Source organism: Aphelocoma coerulescens, chromosome 1A (genome assembly GCF_041296385.1).
Source record: "Aphelocoma coerulescens isolate FSJ_1873_10779 chromosome 1A, UR_Acoe_1.0, whole genome shotgun sequence".
In the NCBI taxonomy this organism is placed as follows: Eukaryota; Metazoa; Chordata; class Aves; order Passeriformes; family Corvidae; genus Aphelocoma; species Aphelocoma coerulescens.
In genome coordinates, this window is record NC_091014.1 from 8,410,889 (window position 1) to 8,429,894 (window position 19,006).

The 19,006-nt window shown below is 40.9% G+C and overlaps 1 protein-coding gene across 1 annotated transcript in view; it reads right to left on the reverse strand.

Moving 5' to 3' along the window:
- The window catches only part of GRM3 (glutamate metabotropic receptor 3), a 101,593-nt gene extending 85,291 nt beyond the window's left edge, over window positions 1–16,302 (reverse strand). The window contains exon 1 of the mRNA XM_069003830.1: window positions 16,207–16,302. The gene's annotated coding sequence lies outside the window, so the exon portion shown is untranslated. The remainder of the gene's footprint in view (window positions 1–16,206) is intronic.
- Window positions 16,303–19,006: the final 2,704 nt, after the last annotated feature.

The following is a 19,006-nucleotide window of genomic DNA, read 5'->3' on the forward strand; positions in this document are numbered from 1 at the left end:
CAGCAGGAGGCTTGTGGGCAGGAGTGAGGAGACCACTGCCTACGTGCCAGGCACCAGTCCAGATCATATTGTACTCTCTACAGGCCCAAAGGTCCTTCAAGGCATTGCAGTTTTACTCCAGAGGAATGTGCCTAAGCTGAGAAAATAACTCTATTTTGTAATTCCAGGTATTTTTGCCCGCTGTCACTGTGAAAAAGTCAGCAAGGGTCTTAGAAGTTCAAGAGGACCATCTCCGGAAGATGCAGGAGGTAAAAAGGAGCTTGCTAGGCAATCTGTCCATAGTCTGAAGGCTCTTAGAAAATTTCAGGGAAGAAAGTGGCTTAGAAGCATCTGAAGGACCTCATTAAGCTGTGTTCCTGGGTTCTGCAGTGGAATGGGAGGATTAAACAGAGGAAGAGCTCCAGGCCCTAAAGCATGGCTGACAGAGTCTACATATATCTCTGACCACCAGACAATGCCAAGCTCCTTCCCTCCATCTCAGTAGAAGGGAAGTGAATTGACCCTGGCACCAAGTGAGGTTGAACAGGGGCCAGGAAAATGCCACAGTGAATCTCCTCATTGAGGAAATGCCCCCCAGCCTGAGGCTTAGCCAAGGCTGCTGTCTCCGGTTGCTTTGCTAGAGAAGACCAAGCCCTAGTGAAGAGCAATGAACAGGGAAGATAAAATGTTATCAGTAACTATTTATTCAGGAAAGGCTTTGAACCAATTTGTTTTTGTTGCAATAATCAACTTGGGAAGCACTGTGACCCTTGAAGGAGTTTTTATTGATCATAGCAGAACAGGCCATTAATAGAGAAGAAGTTATCAGAGAAAAAGACATTTCTGCCATTCTCAATACTGTTTTCATCGAAGCCTTTCACCAGCATTAGCTCTTTCATTTACTTATACTCTATTTTATTTTCAAACCAATGCTATTTTCTTCTCCAAACACTAAGTCCTTTACTTTGATAGAAACTAAATATTTCCTTTAATGAGCATAAGAGATAATAATGTTAAGCATTAGTTGGAACCATCATGCAACAAAACCTTAATGCCATTTAAAAACACTTAATGCACAGGTTGACGTTTGTCATCTCACTAAAGAGCAGAAGATTAGAGGTGCTACAACTTAGAAAGGAAACATTATCCCACTGATGAGATAGTGCTTTCCTTTGTACTAATCACACAAACAGTCTAAAACATGTCATTGTATCTATTTCTTATGTTAAAAACCCTAACAGAATGTTCCTGTAACAGGTGACAAAGAAAAAACCCCAGTCTTAGGACTCTGCTTTTTTTCACAAGCATTACTTTGAATTTTTCCAGAGGCAATGAATGTTTCATGCTTTGATGGCCAGTTCAGCAGACTGGAAGATCTCTCAGACTGAGAAGCATGCCAGTTTCAGACCACTAGAGAAGGCATAGACACACTGGCCTGAGACTCACACTTTTCCAAATCCAATCAGCAGTGTCAGGTTCATCACAGCTGTGGCCAGACCAGATTGTAAGCAAAGATGCATCAAGCTCGGGGTAAGAAATTAACTGGGATGAAAGGAGAACTTTGGTGTCAGTCTTTAGCTAAAGCAGAAATGAACTTAAGCCATAAAAATAAATATTTAGGCTAGAGACTAGGGGAAAATGTTTTCATCATAAAGGTACTGAGGCGCAGGGACATGCTGTCTGGGAGAGTTGTGGAGTCTTTACCATCACAAGTTTTCAAGAAAAAAGTAACCTTTTTTCAGAAGTGACACAATAATACTGGCTCTGCTTTGGGGCAGGAGATAGATTGAATTGTCTCATCTGGCTTTATTTATGTTGCACAACCCCCATATTTCCTGTATTTACAAGCTATCTCTGTCCTTGGAGCTTGTGACAGTGCAGTTACACTGATTTACACTAGTTGGGGGACTGGGACATGTTCATGACTCATGTTCCCATGCCATTGACTCCTCAGCAGCTTCCTTGGTGATGGCCAAGCTCAGAGTGCAGCAGCCACTCTCAATGAGAGGGGCAAGAGAAATGTTTTATTACAGTGCAAGGATTTTGCTGCAAACTCTTCTCTACTGCTTGAGTAAGAGTAAGGGAAGGAAGAGGCTGACTTTAAAAACCCAAAACTGCAGATGTTATTATCTCTTGAAGCTATTAAATGATGGAAGTGCAGCACTCCTGACAAATTGAACAGCACTGGCCGTTGCTGTAGCATAGAGCAGCTCCACTGAGTTTGTTGCTAATTTATCACAATCTAGTATTTGACTGACTGAATCCTGAATTAAATTTTTATACATTCGTGAACTATTTATGCTGTATGAAAAATCAATATCTTTTTATTGTTCACCTGATTTAGGACAGATAAAGGGAATATTTCAGTATTCTCCAGGGTCAATGCAGAGAGGCCTTGAATGATGAAAGATACAATATCTTTTGAATGGAAGAAAAACTTCAGGGTAGAAAGTAAAGAGTGTAATTTACATGAAATATCCTTCCTATCCATGACATGAATATTTTTTCACAAACGCATGACAAAACTTAATGTCCTTTTAGAAGACAACATCTAATTATTTATCACTCTTTAAGAAAGAATTATTAATTTGGAAAAATTTTTCTTTCTGAATTTCTTTGCATTTTGTATGAGCCATAAAACCTCAAAGGATTTATTTGAATTTCAATACCATCTCACACTTTTATGAAAATACACTATAACCCTGCCTCAGTAATTAACATGAAGATAGGACTCTTAGTCTAAAAACTGAAATCTCTCTGTTATTTCAGATTTTCCCTAAGTATGCTTTTGATTAAGTAATTACTGAACAGCAGTGTTAACAATTTATCTATTATAGAGAGCATGTCACAAATTTCCTACTCATGTTCCTGCAGTTTATGCTTTTGCCAATGTGTTTTATGAGTATTTATTAAAGATGATGCCTTGAGTTAATAGCATAAACTACCTACTAGTTTCATAATCATCACTGCAGTGCAGAAAGCTTTAGAGTTATGGTAGTTCTGCATTGACGACGTCAACAGATTTACTGCATTCATTTCCTTATGCAAATATTCCAAAAACATACATAACTTTATAACCTTATATAGTGTACTGCCTACACGAGGGTATCAAAGCCTGTGAACATGCAGAGTAGACTTTAAAGTTGACAGCACAAGTCGTGATGCTCCTTCGTTTCTTGTTTATCTGTTGTCCTAATATTAGAACTCATTTAAAGCTGGATTTTGTAGACACACAGGGACTTCTGCAGAGCCCCTATAGTAAGAGGGGAGCCTGCTCATGGTCTTTACATGATGTGTCTGTCTATACTGAAGTCACTCATAAGGAGACTGAATGTGAACTAAGCAGACATTTGTGATCCATTGTGATCATTTGTGCTCCCTGTATATGTACAAGATTTGCCCCTGCGTGGCAGAGCTTGCCTCTCTCTTGCAGGACAACCTTGTTTGCTCCTGCAGTTTGTCCATTTTCCTCTCTCTTCCCCAAGAGAAGCATGATGCTCTCTGCTCTGACTGCCTCTGCTGCACCTCACCAGGAGAGATTTACAAGACACAGACCCTGGGATAAGAACCCTGAATTATATTCAGGTCACTGAGAGAAGAAGAGGGTTAAGAAGGGACCCTGAAAGATCTTGATCTTGATCTTCCTTTGCTATTACCCAAACTGAGATTAATTTTAGTTATGTCTTATCTAACTCATGTCTTGGCTAACTTGTTTTTGACACTTTGGTGACAGGAACTTCCTCGATATCCCAGCAGTTTATTCTGTCTTTCCCATTCCTTACAATTAGAAGCTTTTCATGAGGTCTAGTCTTCTGTGTGACAGTTTAAGCCTTTGACTTACCTGTGACAAATCTATTTTTTCCACACAATTCCTCATGTTGATATTCTGTGCATTCCAAGAGACTTATACTCTTTCTTAAAACATAATTCCCAAAACTGGGTGCCATACTCTGGAAGTGGCCCTACCAGTGTTGAGTAGAGATTAATGTTTACATTCCATATCTTAAAGACAATATTCCTGTTTATTAATCATAGTAGAATTTTTCCTTTTTCCACAACAATATGATACCATGGTGTTGAGTCATGCTATGCTTCTGAACTTCCATAGCCTTAAATCCATTCCTGTTGCACTGCTACCTGGCCTGTGGCTCATTTCCCATATTTGTGGTAACATCTATGTGAATAATTTTATGATAAGTCTGTTTTCTTCCAAGGGTCATTTTGGGAGCCAGAATCTGACAATATTAATGTATAGCTGATCTGAAAAAAAAATTACTTTTTAGAACTTGGAAGACATGATAATCAAGTTAGCTATCAATAACTCTCTGTCTACTTATCTGGCAAACAGATAGTCAATTACACATCAAAATAATGTCAAAACCAATACATAATAGTAGTCAGCAATCAGCAATAAATTTTAGATCAATTATTTTGGCCAGGTACAGCCTGGACGACTTTCATAGAACATTGCATAGAACTATGCATAATTTTGCAGAAAAATACGTCTTAATTAAACATGGAGAGTATCTGGAATCGATACAGATGGAGAATGCATTCACATTAATCTTATTGAAAGAAATTATGTTTTATTTTAGGAAAAGAGCAGTACAGAGAGTTTCAGTCACATCTTGAAGTCCTTCTGCTACTGCTATCATGGACATTTTGCTTGAGAAGGGACTGCAGGATGCAAGACCTGCATTTCAAGTGAGTTTTCTTAATTAATAAATAAGTATAGGTGAATTAATACATGCAAAATAATTTTGGCAGGGATAAAAATGGAAATAGCTAGAAAAAATATTGAATGGATTAGCACACTTAATTGGTCTTAGGTTGCCTAATGAACAATTAGCCTTGTGTTTAATCCCTCTCAATCCATTTGTCTTTGCAGCTCTTAGTCTCTAAAGATAAACATGGATCATTCCAAATGTGCTTTTGTTTTTGAAACTACTTATATTAGTATTTAACTGTAATCATTGGCATGGAAACCATCTTATAAATGGGAATGGACAAAAATGGGACATACTAGAGGACCTATTACTTGGTGATTTAAAAAAAGAATTGCAAAAAATTTTCAGCACTCTAAAATACTACCAGCATAAGCCCTGTAGATTAAATAGAGGTTAATCCACATGGAAACTCTTTTTAAGACCTTAGGAACACACTGTTGACCATTCAGTAAGTGGCATTACAATGCCAGGCCCTGCTGACCATGATCAGACAATATATCTTAGGTACTTCAATTATTTAGTATGGTCTAGGTTCAAGAGCCAACATATCAGATGAGTATTTGGGGTTGCCTGTACTACAAGTGGAGAGAAAAAGCATCAAGATGCATCCATAGGTGCCTCTCTGTGTCTTCCTATCCCAGACTGTAAAAAATTTCTCTCTCACATGGTGCCTGTTCAGGGGGAATTCAAGACTTCAAAATTAATGGTCAGGAAAAAGTGAGTTGGACTGGATGTGTTTTAATTCACTGAGATATATTAAAACAGCATGTTGATTAATTTGAAGGCTAGAGGGAGCATTTTTTTTGCAATATTAAGGTGCTCCATGAATTACTACAGATGCAAGAGTAAATGCTTTTTATTTTTTCCTTCCTGAGTTTTTATTTTTTTTTTTTTTGGCAGTAATACTCTTCTATGCATGAACCTAACAGATGTAAAGGGTTCTCTAAGGAGCCTTTGGGGCAAGTACCTGTGGCAGCTTTATTAGAACCTCTCTGACATTATCCATGTCCTGGACTGTTTGGGAAATATTCTAGACTGGCCAGGGAAAAGTTTGAGTCTTAATAAAAGAAGAGAGATTAAACAAGTGAGGCACAAAGTGTGCCTAGGAGTCATGAAGTTCTGGATTCTTGCCTAATGCCACATTCATCAGGCTTAATGTAGATGAACTCTGCGTGGGTTTGCCAGCAGCAAAGTCAAACATCTCATTTGAGACCTCCTGGCTCTGTGATTATGATCCTGAAAGCATGAGCAGCTTCTGCCTTTTCACAGGCCTACAGCTGGAACACCCAAATGAAAACCCATCACACATCTGGATCCATCACTCAGCTCTGCAACATTCATTGGTACATTTTATGCTTGGAGTTGGTCTGGAGGCTTCCCTTCTACAAAGGCTCCTGCACATGACACATGGTAGACAATGCAGGAGTCAAGCATCCCCTCTCTTTAGCAGTGACTGAGCCAAGAGAAGCCATGGCCCACACAGATCCTTCTGGCAAAGGCAAAGAAACAGGTTGTCCAAACTGCCTTAAAAACTTTTCTTCTGAAATATTACTGTGGATGTGAGAGCTAACACTTGGTTGGAGGTGGATGTGGTTGCAAACTAGGAATGACTAGAAACAGTCAAGGAAAATTACAGCAAATTGAGAGGTGACAGGACAAGGACATCACTATGGCTCTGTGTGGCTCCTGAGGGCTCTTGGAGCAAAATGCTGGCTGGAGTGAGGCTTGGAGAACAGAACAAAGGAATAGTACAAAGGATTTCTTTGAAAAATATTGTATTCAAGACAAGGGAAGTGAAGCCATTCATTGTCTGTACTCATCTTTTGGGTATGGGTCCAGACGAGCTACTGGAGAAGGCAAAAAGGAAAACAGCAAAAAACCCAAGCTACTTAAAAAAGCAAATGGTGAAAGAAAAGCAGTTATTTCACTGAGTTAGGAGGAGATAACTGAAGGGAACATTACCTAAATGAACGTTAAACAGTCAAAATCTAATCCCTTTGCAATATAAAAGGCTGGAATGGAAAAGAAAATACTAAATTGCTTCAAATTTCCATAGCAGAGAGGATAAGAGTGACAGGCTTGGTTGCAAAAAATGAGATGTAGTTAAACTTTTGGAAACCTTCTGTCCATAGGAGCACTTATGTGAATCACTTAAGATATATGCTATTGCAGGAGACTGTGAAATGTCTGTTGTTGCAGATTTTAAGGAAATCATTCAACAAGTATCAGTTAATAAAGGTTTAAAGACAGTTTATGCCATCTTTGGAGGGGGAGATGGATCAGATGAGGTCCTTACTGGTGTCATTACCTGTGGAACTATAAATGCTGCGTTCAGGCAAAGGGAACATTGTGTACAATCTTTGAAAATGAAGATTCTTACTTAAAAAGGGTCTCTTTCTATCCATTTCTACCCTAATGGATACTGCACTCTCTCAGGACAAGTTCTAATTGGAACCTCGTGCCCTCGGCAGGAAATCACAGGGACTAAGAAACCCTCTTACTCTGCAGCCGCTCCCTGGACATTGATTAAAGGTAGTTAGGGCTAAATGCAACTATTTATCTGCTTCCTTCCTTAAAAAAAATGTGGAATAGACAGGCACATAAGTAGAAGTAATGTAAGACTTGACTTCATCTTACCTACTGGCCAAAATACCTACGTTTTAGGGAGTGGAAGCATCTCCCAGAGATAAGCAGCCAACAGGGCATGGCTGGGTCACACCCCTCCTTGCTACTGCAAGCTTCAGTTTACATTCCACCTTTTGGCCAAAAACCTGATACACACATTAAATCTCAGCTCCCAGGACCTGGTGTTACTTCCAGACTAACCTCTTCCTTTTTTTCATACTGAATAATGCCACTGGAAATATGTTTATGTGAGCTGGATACTCCAGGTATTAGCATTAATCTCTAAGCTTTGTCCTGGATATCTGCTTCTGGGAAAAAAATCTTGTTTAGATGACTGATATTATTGAGAATTTCATAATCCTTATAAATCTCAAAAATGTCAATGACACAATAAAAATAAATCATCAAACCTTATTCATCAGAAGTCTCTAATGCTGTTGAAGTCTCTGATATTTCCAAGAGTCTTTCAGTCTCTGAAACTGTTAAAATAGAAACACCTTTCCCACATTTTCCTTCTCTGCCTTTAACAAATGATGGTTCTTTTAACCTCCTTCTCCCCTCTTTGTTTGCTTAGAGGATCAAAGCCTTTTTATTTATTTCTTTTTCCTCCCAAGCAGTTTCTGGAGTGTTAAAAAAGCACCACCAGTATACTGAGTTTACATTACAAACAAGTTAAAATTCCCAGTCTGTCAGAGCTTTTCTCCTAGGATACCAAGGAAAGCAAAGTTCAGCTAAACTGCACAATTAATCGGATATCACTTCTGAGTGAAGAAGAAAAGGCTGCTTTAAGCAGAGCTCTTCTCTTCTTAGAGATTTCAAGTCCACTTCAGAAAGGAAAGTTATTATTCTCTGAAAGTTATCTGATTTTATTTGTATTCCTGGAACTACTCCATTAAGTCATGCTCCCTTTTCACCCATAAAATCACCTTAATGAATCAGCTGTGGGATTGGCCATATGTAAATGTGCCTTATGACAGCCACATTGACACGTGAATGGATGAAAACGACATGGGCTGTATGTTGCTTTTGTTGGAACAGCTGTGGGGTTTGCTCTGATTTTAAGACCTGAGGTAGAAAGTTTATTTCTTTTCTTGGTTATGAAGAAAATGCTCTTTTCTTTTTATTCTAAAATAAATGTATTTTGTAATAATGGTGTGATAAAGAAGCTTGAGCTGTATGGTTTAGGAATATTTGGCTAAAACAGACTTGAGTGCTGGGCTACCATTCCCACACAATTGCTCTCCTTTTCCTCAACTTCTGAGAGCAAAGACTTCCCTGATAACTCAACCTCGTCGTCAGTCGGTGTAGATGGGCTTGCACCTGTTTAATGAAATGCACTGTCTGCTGATCTCTGGTATTGTCAGGGCTCTTCTAAAGCCATGGTGGCTGCAAGGAAGAAAATGAGCAGCCCAATTAAGATGTCCCAAGGGAATACAATGAAACACTTGCAAAGTAGATTTAACAAGTGTACTTTAGTGTGTTCTTACAGTGTTTGGAAAATATATAAGAAGATTCCTATAAATTTTGCAAATTTTCTAGTAAAATGTTATTTTATGGACAAGTATTTCATAATAAGTAAAACAAGAAATTTAATAGTCTCTCTGCAAATAACGCACTGTAACATCTATTAGGCATTGTAAGATATCCTTTTCACACAATTTTATCAAAGTTTAATCCAATATAACTATATTGATGCTCCACGTGGGTGTTTTTTTCCCCTGCTTTTTGCAAGGCAGAGTTAAATACTGGTAAAATACATCTGTTAAAAGGTAAAATCAAGATATTTAATTTGTGGTATTCGGAAACATCTGGAAATTTTACAATGGAACCAAATGAAGTGTCAGTTGACATATAGTGAAGATGTCTTTCTGACTGACTAAAGATCAGTAAAAATGGCATTAAAAATATATGATAAAAATCAAAGAAGTCTATAGCCATATTCTCGACTGGTGACACTCAACAATCAAATACACACATAATCTCACCAAAATTTTAATGAAGTTTTTTGCAAACTGATTTGTCATGGCAAAACCAATTCTATTTTTGCTTTAAAATATCAATTTTGAGACAATCTTGTAGAGAAAGATAATTTTTGACATTTCTTAGCCACGTGAGCTGATCCAAGCATATTCTTTTAATACCTTAGCACTGAGCCCTACATGTGTTACTGCACAATATCTTTATCTTTTTTCCTCCATCTTTTTGTCTATTTATATGTTTTCTCTTGTCACGAAAATACAGAGAAATAAAAGGGAAAAATTAATCATTCTATGAGTTCTGGAAACATCCCCAAAATTTGCTTATTGATTTTTATCACATCTCTGGCTATGTGAGTCTAACAGCAGGCCAGCCGATTTCTGCTAAGCATTACAAATGTAATATTTTTAAACACTAGCAGAACATGTCTTCTCATGCTTTCCTGATAATTTCTTCACTAGATGATGCAACCAATATGAATGAAATTAATAATAACAATATAATATATAATGATTATAAAGCAATACAGAAATTGCTAGGCAGTAAGTACTGGATCCAAAAATATCTCAGCCAAAAATCTCTTACAAAACACACATGTAGAAATGTTCCCTCAAGCACAGCTGCAGGTGTCCCATTGTGGAGACCTGGCACATACAAGCTGGAGGCAGTTTGGGATCTAAGGAGACTTAATCACAGCTACATTATGGAAAACAGACAAACATCCTGATGTGGTGAGCTGGACTTTTAACTGCTCAAGGTCAACAAGGTCAAAGCTGGTCTAGGAGCCTCTCAGTGAACCCCAGACCCTAGACTAGCTTCCCATAGGGCTCCATTCCTCACCAGGGATGAGGAGTGTATTTAACCTGCATTCCTATAACAGAGACAAATTCTGGATCATCTCAGCCCTGCTGTTACATACCTATGGAACAGGGAGTCACATCACTGATGAAACAATATTTAGGAACTTTTAGGGATGAAAAAATTTAGGAATATATTTAGAGATAAATTTTAGGAATTTGGGTGTGAAACAATATTTTGTAAGATTTTCAAACCCTTTTCAAATGGTGTCTCATCCTACACCTCGGCGTCGGTATGACCACATAGTGTTCAATGCCTATTGCAAGCCATTAATGTCCCTCAGTGTTAGATTTGGCTTCTGCCACATTAGTTTTGCTGGAAGAGGTTTAGAGTCTCTCAATATAATCAGACAGCCCCTTGTTGCCCACTTATCTCAACCAGCTTCTTTGTAGGGCTCATTCCAGAGAAGAATCCCACTACTGCCCAATCCCAGACTCGCTGAATTGCCTGCAGCATCCTCCTTCACAGACCACAGGGCAGGATCTCAGCCAGCTCAACGTGTCCTTTGGAGGACCAGCCACCACAGCCCACAGAGGCTGAGGCTTTGCAGAGCCCCATATCTGCAGTTATGTTGTTGTGTGTCATTTCTCCAGATGCAGCATTCAGGTAACACAAAAATTGTCCCTGGTTTGTGTGTGGTCTCATTAGTGGAGCTTTTCATGGGAGTGGAAGCTAATGTGTAAGTTTTACTGTATTTCTCAGCTGAGGGTGCTCTCAGTCTCTACATTCTGCACATTTTCTCTTCTCTTTGTCTTCCACCAGCATGTCGTGTTCTAGACAAAGATTTTTTTCAGTTTTCAGGTTCCCTTCAGCTCTTTCCTCCTGGCAGGCCAAGGCACCAGCTCCTCCTCTGTACCAGTGGGAGGTGACTTTTCTGTACCTCCCACACCCTTTGATACTCTTTTCTTTCCTTTTTTTTTTTTTTTTTTGTCAATCCATTCTTCCAGTCTTTGTGGATGCTTTTCCTCTGATGTCATGCCAGTCCCAATCTTTTCATTTTGCTTCCCTATTTTATTCTTCCCTTTGTTCTCTCCTCAAGCACTCCTCATTTTCTCAAGAGCATTTTTGTTTCTTCTCACCTGCATACTCTACCTCCCCTATTCAGCACCCCTCCTTTCAGGTACCCTGTTCCTTAAAGGGTACTCTAAACTAACATGTTCATCCTTCTTCACATGAAAAACCAATTATTCCATTATTTCTCCTGATACAGTTCTGTCCTATGAATTTGCTGACTTTGTGGTCACTGACTTAGCTTTTGGCTTAATTCTCCCTTGTGTAGACTTGCTTAATTTTCCTCTGGAATCTGACAATGTCTCGGTTGACTTCACCATCTTCATCTGCCTTAAAATCTCTTCTTCCCATAACTAGCTTATCATTTAATTTACTTTTCTTCCAGCTTGAATAGTCATTTGAGTATCTCTACTGATATTTTTTTTCCTTTTCTATCAAGCAATTTTCTTCTCTGTATTTTCCCCATTTTGTCTCGTACAGAGATATTTTCCTCAATCTTTTTTTGTTTTCAAAACTTTTTTCCCTTCTCTATTCACTTTTCTAATGGAGAATTTCAAGGTCTGACAGCATCTGCCAGAAGTCTGCTCCAAGTTCCCATTTCATCCATGAAAAGTTTATCAGTGACTCCCTCTCTGCACACCTTGTTTAATGCATATTTGATCTCGTTTATATACTTGGTGATCATGCTGTACCCTTTGGATGTACTGGGAAAGTGACTTTGAAGGTCAGGGTCATCAGTACTATCAAGCTCAAGCCACTTGCCAGACTTCAAACTGCTCTGAAGGAAGGCTGCCTCAGTAACTGGGGTTAAGATCACACTTTTACATGTGGATATGTTGGGTCTTAGATGGTTTGGAAAAGCTGCTAACCTGATTCTTAGGTTTTGGGGAAAGCTTGTTGCTTTATATGAGGAGCCCATATGTTCCTGCACAAGCAGTACCATTGCTGACTACATAAATACTCCCATAATCTCAGGATAGCTATGAAAAAGAGCATGATAATTGTTCCAACTACATAATTTTATATTTGAAAGGACCAATATCAGATAAAAGCAATATACTACTACAGCCTATTTTTTTGTGTGTAATTTGCTGTAACTCTAGTAAATTCTCTTCGTTTTGACTTTAATAGGTTCACAGTGATTTACCCCCATGAAAATTTGCTGCATTACTCTTAAAAGGCAGCTGGAATCAAGACAGTACATTTTTTGCAGTATTTTTTAAAATCTGCACATGCCTGAAATAAATGTCTGAAAACCTCTTAAGACAATAGATAAGCCAGCAAATCCATTGAGATCACACAGAGGATTCTGGGTTTACCTGAAGAAAGAGACAATTGCACTAATCTGCAATGGTTAAGGCACTTCTAACAGTGAACTGTGGTTTTGTCTCAGTGGAAATACCTGACAATTGCATTGAGGCTATTCCCAGGCATCATTGTGCCTTGGAGGATTTTTTTTTTTAATCATTTTACTCCTACTGCTAAATTAAACTCAGGATTTTCAGCCAATCTGTATTTTCATAAAATGAAATGTGTTCCAGTTTTTTCTGCCAGTTTAGGGGTGGATTATCAGAGTGAAAGTTGTCTTGCTAAGTTCACAGCAAGAAACAGTCACAAGCAGAGACTTAGGAGGATGGTAGCACTGAAGGATACTGCACTCTTCTCCTGCCACCTTTGGATCCCAGGTCTACCACGGTTTTGCTCTGGACATTCAGGGCTGGCTGCAGGGGCAGGGTGGCTGATTCTCCCTCTGGTCACCCTGTTTATTTGGCTGTAGATACCCCTCCACTGCAAATGCAACCCACTCAGGCATTAAAGCACAGACTTACTCTCCACACTAGGAGAGAGCAAGAGAACAATCTTCTCTTTAACACTCTGACCTGAACTAAGTTCTTGATTAGGCTTTAAACCAGCTCTCAGTTTTATATCAATAAGCAGAAAAATGCCCCAACAGTCAATATTACACCATCTTCACAAGAGCTTACACAGCTTACCATAGTTACACACATTGCCACATGAACAGTAATGCTGTCTGATCCTGGAGAGTGTCAAACATCTTGGTGGTGTTCTGCGGCATCCTGAGAGTGACTTTATCAGTGACAAAAATTCATGCCAACTGATCAATAACTCTACTACAACAAGTTGGAGCAAACAAGGTGCAGCAATCCTGATAAAATTTTATAGGACTTTGAAGACAACTTTCAAAAACTGATCAGAGAATGAAGTCCCTTCAGTAGGATGCTGCTGGCAAATTTAACAGCCTCATAGACAGGATCTCACACCCTGTGAAATCTTGAGGTTCGATTCTCAAATTGCACTGCTAAACCAGACTTTTGGTGGGTGCACACCTCATGTGACCCACCTGAATACCTGCAGACAAACACAGAATTTAGCCCACCAGCTTTAAAGTTAAATTTGACCCCGGCATAAGCAGCATTAGAACCAAGTCTTTCATGTCTTATAGTATTCCATATAGGACTCTGTGAGCTACAGCATAATTTATGTTCTGTAGGACACTGCCATGGGCGAGTTGTGTTCACAAAAACCATCCAAATAGTTCTTTCTTTAAATGCCACTACATGTCCCTACACTGCCTTCATTTCCAAATTCAGCTCCACTTACGTAACACAGACCACTGAACTGAACGATAGCATTGTTTGTAATGTATTTCTTTTATTTTGGCTTTCCAGTCTGATTTAGTACTTTGCTTTGTCACATTTATTTAACTGTAAAAACATTATGTGAATCTAGGAAGATACTTTACCCCTGCATCTTGCTTTAGATCCACTCTTTCAATGATAAAATTAGAATCTTACTCCTAGACAAGGTGTCAACATTTGCCTAAAAAAACTTTATTCCTTTATTTGTAGAACCTTGTAAGTAGGTCATCAACACAAGTAACCCAGGCAAACATCAACAGTGATTAGAAAAGCATCTTTGCTCGAGCATGAAAGTCTAGTTTTAATGTACTTGATACCAATGCCATTTTACTTGTCTTTAAGTTACAGAGCAGTAAAGCAACTCATATATTTTCTATTTTGAAGTGTCTTTTGTGCTTAATATATAATGGAGGTCTCTAAAAATAGTGAGAGTAGTGGACAGCATCATTCTTAAAACAACCCCCTAACAAACAAACAAGAAAAAAGCCACAGAAATTAAAGTATGAAATATTCTAGTAGGGGACAATTAACTTGCATTGCTCTTCAAATAATTAAGAAGCAATTGCATGAATTGTTACTGATTTCACTCAAAGGATGAACATTACAGAAGTACAATTTTTCTATTACCTTAATTGTGAATAAAAGTAGCTTAAAGTGCAATTTTTCCCAATATAACTGGAGAAGTTACATTTTCTTATAATACATTTATCAACATAAGTAACAGCAGAAGAAGTCATCATGATTTAGGTGCATTTCAAGACAATGAAAGAAGTAATTTTCCTAAAATATGTATTTGGTCAGGTGGGTTGTGTGATTTTCAAATTGTTGTCATGAATATTTAATCAACACGAGACATATACTTATGCAAGCTGAAATAGGTACCAGTCTGTGTCCCAGGCTGGTCTGTTTCACAGTCTTCCAAGTGCTTTTTAAAGCTGATTTAACTAATTTAAAAAAAAAAAAAAAAAAAAAAAGGAACTAAAATAATCTTCAGCAGGTGGCATAAACTGAGAAGAAGCCAGAGAACTCACAGACTACCAGAAAATCCTTAGTTCAGTTCAATGCAGTATTGGGTGTGATGCCTGTCTAGTTCTTCATGAATTGCTTGGGTTTTATCAAGATTGCTGAAATCTAGGGATGTATATGTAAAATGATCCATATCCACTGTGATAACCTGGGGGGATAAAGCCCCCAAAACCCAACACTCCCCCCAAAATCCTCCCTATACATTGGCATAGAGCTGCAGTTTCTCACACCCACATGTGTGTCCCAGCAGATGTATGTGTCTGGCACACACACAGATGCAAGGTACGTACCCACACACCTCTAGGTCTACAGAGGGTTAGATAAACACTGTCTAGGAACAAAAAACACATCCCTATGAATCTGTACATATAAAATATCCATATGCATCCAAGCAAACACATAAGCACAGATACACACACCTACACACCCAGAAACACAGGGACGTGGGCAAGGCACATCCACAGGCTCAGGCAACTCCGGAAGCACACACACACCTACACAGCTGGCTGTGTACTCACATGGACACACAGATACGTGGGCAGATATATATACAAGGGAGAATTACAGTGGCTCTATCATCCATGCTAATTTCTCCTTCCTTTTTGAAGTATTCCAATTTTAGGATCCTGGAGAGAGCCAGGTCCCTGCAGGGGAGATATTCCCAGAGGAGCAAGGCACTTCCAATTTCTTTAAGGTTCCCCACCTCTCTCCCCCTCTCTTCCAGCAGCAGATCCAGGGAGATGAGCTGGGCAGTCAGCACAGCTCTCCCAGCTGCTGGCTTGGCACTTTCCACCCTAGCTTAAGGAAGGGTATAGGACGGCAAGCTTAAGATCTCATCCCTTCACCCCCAAAGCCTGTGGGAGCAGGAACCTCTGGGCAACATCTGGACACAGCTCCTTTCTGCACACAGCCCTACCCCTCCTCCCCCCACCAGCTGTCGACTTCAGGGGTCCCCCTGCACCCTACCCTTCTTCTGCAAGTGTAAAAGCCCTTGCTGCCCTCCATCTCCCCACTTCCCCGTTTCTCCTGCCCCCCGAATCCCGTCAGGAAACCTCTTTGCAATTCACTGCTCTAAACTTTTTCCTGGCTGCACAACCCGCAACCGCCGGGGCAGCGGCTGCGTCTGGTCCAGAGGGCAGAACGGGGCGGGGGTGGGTTGCAGGGACCCGGGATGCAGGGATCCAGGCTGCAGGGTGTGGGATGCAAGGAGTGGGATGAGAGGATTGAGATGCGGGATACGGGGATGTGAGGACCGGAATGAGCGAATCCGAGACGCAGGATGCAGAGACGGGGATGTGGGATGCAGGGACCAGGACGCGGGATACCAGTGCCCAGCTCCTTACCGTGCAATGAGGATAAGTCCTGGTGAGGGTCTCCAGCTGCTCCCGGGCATCGCGGGCCTCCCGATGTGCTCGTTAAACATCCACCGGAGAGTCTCACCCCCCAAACTTGTGTGAGCTGCTTCCTCTGGGAACAATCACCCTTTCTCCCCCCCACCTTGGATCGGATCCCGATGGAAACTCATCAAGGCCTCCTAAGTGGTCAGAGGTAAGCTGTGAGGGAAGGAGAAGAAGAGGGGGACAACGGGACGGAGAGGTTGTGATCACCAAGAGATGATCCCCCTCCTTTCCCCTCTCTTCTGGAGCACCCGCTTCCCGTTCCTCTGACCAACTTTGGCTCTGCTTAGCCAGGCAGCGCCTGGGACCGGCGCTGTGATTTGGGGTCCCTTTTCGCAGCCTGGCATCTTTCTAGATTTCCTCTCCTTTCCGGGCAAAGGGGATTGGTGCAAAGCTTTAAATTAGGAGGCGACCTAGAGTTGCAAAGACAGGGAGTGGGAGCTGGCTGGCGTTCGCAGACCGCCTCCCCCGGCACTCGGCGCTGCGCGGAGGGGCCGGCTGAGCCTTATCCCTACCATTTATTCATTGACTGCGCTCCTAGTTCTCACTCTGGAGCTGTCTATTGCTCCTGGCACGGCCGGGAGCGGGGCTGTGGCAGAAGCCCTGGAAGGAGGCGAGCCCCATGCTGCGGGGCTCCCCGCGGCTGTTTAACTGCGCCGGCAGCGCGGGCAGGAGCGCAGCCCGGTCCCGGGGGGAGGACACGGGTGTGGGGGGGCCGGGACACGGGGACGCTGCTGTCGCCTGGCAACCCTGCATCCCTGCCCCGAGCATCCCTCCCCCAGCACCCTGATTGGACGGGGCCGGGGCGGGGGGAGCACACACGCTCCTCCGAGGATGCTGCGCCCCGGCACTGCGACTTGTCGCATCCTCAAAAAGCCGGGAGCGGGTCGGGTGAGCACAGAGCAGCCGGGAGAGCCGAGGCAGTTCAGGGCGTTGTATCACCGTCCCCCTGCCTTCTCGCTTCCAGCTGGCTTGATCAATTTGCTTCTGCTTTACGTCTCCTAGAAAAAGAATATATGTATGTATGCATGTATTGGTGGATAGATAGATAGCTACAAAGAAAACATACCAATATATGCACACAAATATATGTATACACACATATGCATTTTTATGTACAGATACATGTATTATCCATAGTCTTTGTATTATCTCTCTATATTCTAACTCCTATACAGGAAGAGAGAAGAAAAATAGTTACTGAGAAAAGATCACTTCAGGGTGCAGCAAAGCTGGATGCAAAGGGAAAAATAAAGCTACTTTTTGGCTTATATATATTTGAAAACCATAGGTTTACATCAGCTGGGGTGTTAACAGAACGTCGTGATCCTAAAGAAAGGATTAAACCCGGTGAGGTGAGTGAGCTGTAAGAGTCAGCGAGGATAGATGCATTGACTTCAGAGAGGGTGAGTTTAAGCCGTGCTGCATGAAGCACTGCTGGTGTTATATGTGGCTTCATTGCTCATTCTCTGCTATGGGGGACAGCGAGCAGCTGCTTCCTGCTGGTTGGGTGTAGTATGGAGAGGATGTCTGTAAAATCCCAATACCTCCCTTTTCATGACAGCTTCAGTTGGGACACTGAATTTCTCACTCTTCAGCCGGCAGAGGCCATTGTCCACTTCTCCCTGAATGTTTTCCCCCACCTTTGTACTTAACCCCAGGCAGCTCCCCACCAGTGCTCAGTTAAAGCAAGGAAAGAGACACTGCAGTCAGGAGCTGCAATCCAGCAGCTCACATGGGGCCACTATTGTTTCAGCAGCCATGGTTCTGGTAAGGAGTTAAGCAAAAGTAAAAGGAAATAAAAGAAAATAATCTGTTTCTGCTTTGTAATATTTTATGTTTAGTTATTTAACATCTGTTTACTTTTGTGCTCTACCCATTACATTTGAGGTACGTGGCTAATTCTGTGAGTTTTTCTTTCTTGGAAGCCAAGGACATTTGCTAAGATGTGCATGTTAAACTGTTTCATTAAGGACTAAAGTTAAGTAGGGAGCAAAATGAAAGACAGCAGTTTCTCTCAGGTTTACCCTTCTTTAGATTGGATCAAAATGTACATGAGACATTGCTTAACATCAGGGTAAACTGGAATGAATAGGAAGTCAGTCTCATGTCTTTCAAATCATAGCTCAATTTGACAAATAGGTTTGGAATACAAATTTTTCACAGTCTTGCAGGCTGATTGCCAGGAATGACTAGTGAAAACAAGAATCTGTTTCTGCATTGTTTCGTACATAGCAATCATGCCTCGAAAGTGAGTATGAAAGTAACTTTTTCATTGGGCAGGATATAAAACCCACAGTGTATGAAATTGTCCACCACAGGCACCAAGCAGAATTTTGCTGAGGTGTATTGTCTGATTTCCAGCAGGTCACTTAGAGCCAGGGAGGTGACCCAGTCATTTGTTCTGTGCTTCGAAAAACATCAATGGTACCCATGGTTTCCTCCCTTTCCATGCCTTGCTGCTGTGCAATGTCTGATATCAGTCCCTAACACTGCTACTACTTGAATTTACATGTGATTCTTGGCTACTGATAAACAGGAAAATAAACCGGAATGGTCAAACAAGCTGTCGGCAAAGGTACAAGGGTTTTATTCCACTTTCTTCCAGGGCTCTTCCTCACCCAGTTCTCCTGGCACAATAGGGTCTCATTTTAGCCATAAGACAACCTACCCTAGTCTTTCTAAAGCAGGATTCTGGAGACCTCATTTCAGTTTATGACTCTGGAAAACCATCTTTATTTTTGCA